We start from the raw sequence: 5,017 nt of genomic DNA on the forward strand, positions 1-5,017 counted from the left end.
TGTCTTTATGTGGGATTGCTTTGGTGGCTAAACCACAAGATCTACAGAAAATTTTGAATTTCGTAGAAGAATATATGCAGAAAAAAAAATAAGGCTGCATACTGAAAAGAGCGAAGTTGTTATTTAAAAAAGAGTATAGGGGGTGAAAAATACACATTTAAATTTAATAATAAGGAACTAATTATAAGTAAAAGAATAAATATTTAGGCTTTATCTTATCGGGAATGGAAGCCTAAGGAGTCATGTTGATGAAATAATTAAGAGAGGTAGAGTGGCCATGTCAGCAATTTTTAGAAACCCGACGATAACAGGAATTAAAAACCTTAAAATGCATAAAAGAATATTTAACACAAAAAAATTTACCCGTGATAGAATATGAAGCAGAGATATGGGATGGAGAAAAGGTGGAGAAACAGGAGTCCTTTCAGCTCCAGTACTATAAAGAGTGTTTGGTCGAAATCAGACAACTCATTCACAGATTCTAAAAGGTGATATGGACCTGTTTTCTTTAAAGCTAAGTAGGTATATTGTAATGCTTATATTCTGGTTGAAGTTAACTAAGAGTAATGAAGATAGACTAGTAAGAGCGGAACATATCAAATGTTGAAAAGTGGTTTAAAAACATAGAGGCCATCCCAAATTAAATCAATACTAGAAAAAGTAGGAATGTCTTACTTATGGAATAATGGTCTTTGTTCTGGTGATATACCAACATATTTAGAAAGCCAGGTACGATTTATATTAGAGAGTCAGGAAATTCAGCGTTGGCAAGGGCTGGTCTTAGATTCTACAACTCTACAACATTATAATCAGGCAAAGCCTAGTTTGGAAAGGAGGCTTATTTTAAATTTAATTTACCGGCCTTGACTTTACGTCGTTGGATTCAGCTTAGAGCGAATTATCTTCCAATCCAGAACAGGCAAAAACGTTTTACAAACAAATTACAGTTGGTCCTGATAGGAGGTATGTTTGTCCCCCCCTTTGTAAAGATGAGGATGAAGACTTGGATCATTTCCTCCAGAAATACTCAGTGCTGTCGGATTTACTGGAAATTTATTTGCATGGGATTAATTTGATGCTTCCAGGTATTCTGAAAAATAATACCCCAACCACAATATTTCGAGTGAGAGTATACATAGATAAATCTTTAATAAGAAAAAAAGTTTTATATGATTAATTTCTTTTGTTGTTAGATTAGAAATTTTCTAGTTGGATTCTGATTTCGCACGTGTTTGTAATTCATACTGTTGTTTAATTTCCTTGCTTGTTTGTTATTTATTTATATTTGTGTGTGTATATGGCCCATTGGCTTTTGAAATACACTCATCTATCTATCTATCTATCTATCTATCTAAATACACACATGACTTTGACTTTTCCCACAACTATTCCCTTTTTTTTAAATTCAAATTTTCCCACACACACACACATATATATATATATATATATATATATATATATATATATATATATATATATATATATATATATATATATATATATATATATATATATATATATATATATATATATATATATATATATATATATATATATATATATATATATATATATATATATATATACATATATAATACAAAAAAAGTGTCCGAAATAAAAAAAAATTATGCTTGAAAAAGCCCTTGAAAATCATCCAAATCAAAGAGAGATTGTTGAAAAATATAGGAGGTACATTAACGATGACGTTGAAAACATACCTGAGTCCCCAGAAATACCCCTCATTATGATGTTCTTGTCGATAGAGTTAAAGTTCCAGACAATCATCAATCGCTTTGGTTAAATCGGTAAAATTTACCGATTTAGCTACGGTCAACTTGCTCTTGTCCGGGTACCTAAAATTTAGACGGCATATAAAAAAATGTATTTACTCTCACTGAGGAATTTACGTTGGTCCATTAAATCATAAAAGTGAAAATGATAAAATTATTTAGAGTACACACAACGTCTCACACAAAGCCAGACCTTATGTGACCGATAGAGAACCCATGTATATTTTCAGAATATAGGCCCGCCTTTCTTGCCGACTTGGAGGCCGAAATAGAATTGAACGAGGAATGGAAAATTATTAACGCCAACATCTGCGTATATGTGAAAAAGGATAGATTTGAGATAGCAATAACCACCTTGGGTGTGGCAAGGTATGGCATATCACCGGCAGCTGAAGAATTCAAAAGTTGCAATTTTCTATCCCGAAATTGTGTACACTATGTGAATGAAGTTGTTGGCTTTTGGCAAAAAAGATTCAGGACAGGGTGAATCTGAAGAACATTTAAAGTCACTTCGGCATTATAATGTCATCAAGCCGGATTTGTGTGAAAGGTCATGCTGACATCTTCCTCATTTTTTTAATATTATACCATTATTATATATTTGTTTTTGTTCACTAAAATAAAGAAAACAAAGAAAGTAGGTAACAAGTATGATGAAGGTAACAAGAGGTAACAAGAAGCTGATATGATAACTAAGGAAAATGAATGATTTATGGCAGTTACCCATTATATCTAATCGTTTTACAAATCGTGTTAAGCCCTAAGACATGGTTGCTCATATATTAAGAACCATCCTGAATTGTGACGAGAAGAGAGTAGTCCTTCCTAAGCTTGTAATCTATGAGCCTGACGAGGCACCGATACTCTCAGGGGAGATCTTATTGGCCACCTAAGCCTTTTCAGATCTGCACAAAATAAGAATAGTGTGACTTTTGGGTGTAAAAGCAATATAATCTCGGAATACAGCAAAACCTTCTTACGCCTTGATTATCAAAAACCCCTGATAGGGGACTGAAAAGGCCTGACAGTCACAAGAAGTATCTTAAGGGCCTTGCTGGTGATTGCTGTATCTATATAGTGAACCTGTGGCCTTTTAGCAAAGAATTGTGCGTGATACTTGATAACAAAACGGATCAAATTCTCTTGCTGAAGCGCTAAACACTGCTACAGACACAGATGCTTGGCTGATGACTCCCACTCATTGTGGCATTATAGAATATTTTCCCGAAGATATTTTGTCCAACGATCAATGTTTAATTGTTAGGAATTGCACAAAAGCCGAGAGAATTTGACAAACTTGATCAAACAAGCTTGTCTTTGAAAGTCAGAGTGCATTACAAGTAGCAATGAACAACCCAATAACTTTTGGCTATGATCACTTCTAATTTTTTCCTGTAAAAATGGAGAGAATCTGAAATATAAGACTAAGGACAAACAGGAGACCATGAGGATTTTGGGGCAGAATTTGGTTATTTTTGAACTTTGTGTATACTGCTACATTCTTCTTTATGCTATAACACAAGAAATTTACCGAACAGTACCGAGGGAGAGTATGAAAGGGAATGTATATTTTATATTAACTCCTAGACTAGCCATATTGGTGAAGCAGCATAAAAGTAGTGGAAGCTGCATTTTTATTTTTTTTTTATCAGACTGATAACCAATATACCATTAAAATGATGGTAAAAGTTTATAATGAAGAAAAGCAAAACCAATTCTTGCAACAAACAAAATACTAATAGAAAAAGCATACGAAATAATAATACACAGACATAAATATAATAGACAAAATACTAAATAGACATGTATCATCATTTGCCGAAGAGATGTTATCAGTACCAAGAGTATGGTCACGCTGCTAAGGACTGTAAAAACGCTATTCGTGGTTCCCGTTGCAGTGGCAATCATGTGAATATTAAAGATAAACCCTGCAATGCTGCGATGAAGTGTGCTCTCTGTAAGCAGACAGACCATTCGTGCTACAGTGTTATATTTCCCGTAGCTAAAAAGCTCAAAATGAAGTCATGACCAACTTTGAGCTAAAAGTGCCTTCGTGGAATCTGAATGGCGCTGTAGCCAATAAACTCCCATTGATTGAAAGCTTGATGTCATGCAAGGACGTTTTGTGTCTACATAAATATTTCATTTCAGTCAACTCGCTTTCCCTGTTAAAAGGGAATGACAAACATCCCTTTTTCGTGATGCCAGCAAAGAATTCGGGCAGAGGAAGATCTTTCGGTGGACTTGGGATACTAAAGGGTTCTCACCTTTCAGCCTCAGCATTTGTCAAGAACGAGTGTTTCCTAAGCAAATAAGTTACAAACTTGATAGTATATTGCTGCTATTTACCAACTGATTACAAGAACTTGGCTTCTGAAGAAAAGTTCTCTCGTACAACAATAAAGCTTGCTAAATCTTTGCAGCAGTGTGCCTGCGCACCTCATCATGAAATCGTCATTGGGGATGACAACTTTGACCTCTCAGTGCCAGATCAATCAAAATATCAAATACTTCTGTCTGCTCTATCCCATCTGTATGTTGTCCTAAATGACCGTTCATATACGTATATCGATAATTCCAAAGTGACGAGTTCGCTTGATTTCATGCTCAGCTCGAACAGCGTGGCTACGAATGGCTCAAGACATGTTGACTTTAGCATATCGGTTTCGGATCATTTATCAGTCTCCAACTATTTTGTTATTGATAGTGTTCTCTTTAAAAAAGATGAAAAGAAAAGGAAGTGGGAATTCAAATGTTACTGGAAGAAAATAGATACTCCTATATCTAAAGCAGAGCATGATGCCACACTTAACAAAACTTAAAAAACCTTTCCAACTACTACAACAATCCTCAGAAAAGACCAAGTTGGAGAAAAAACTTCTTATCAACATTTACTGTAGTGAAATCACTCATGCAATGCGTTGTGCCTTTCCTGTACGTAAAGTTTGTCCGTATTCATAAATACCTGGCTGGTCCATAAATCCAGCTTAACAGGAAAGTTGCAAATCTTATGTACCAAAATGGAATGACTGCGATTGGCCGAAATCTGGTACCGTTAATGACCAAACGATACCACGTTATATACGATACTGTTATATACCAAACGGTGTTTTGCTAAGTCTCTTGCCAATAACAAGGCTGAGGTTATTGACTGCAGGAGCAAGCGTCTTGCAACTAACCCAAAGGAAATTTGGACATACGTTGGGGGAAAAAGTCAAAATGTATAC

This window comes from Artemia franciscana, chromosome 8, assembly GCF_032884065.1.
Source record: "Artemia franciscana chromosome 8, ASM3288406v1, whole genome shotgun sequence".
Taxonomy (NCBI): Eukaryota; Metazoa; Arthropoda; class Branchiopoda; order Anostraca; family Artemiidae; genus Artemia; species Artemia franciscana.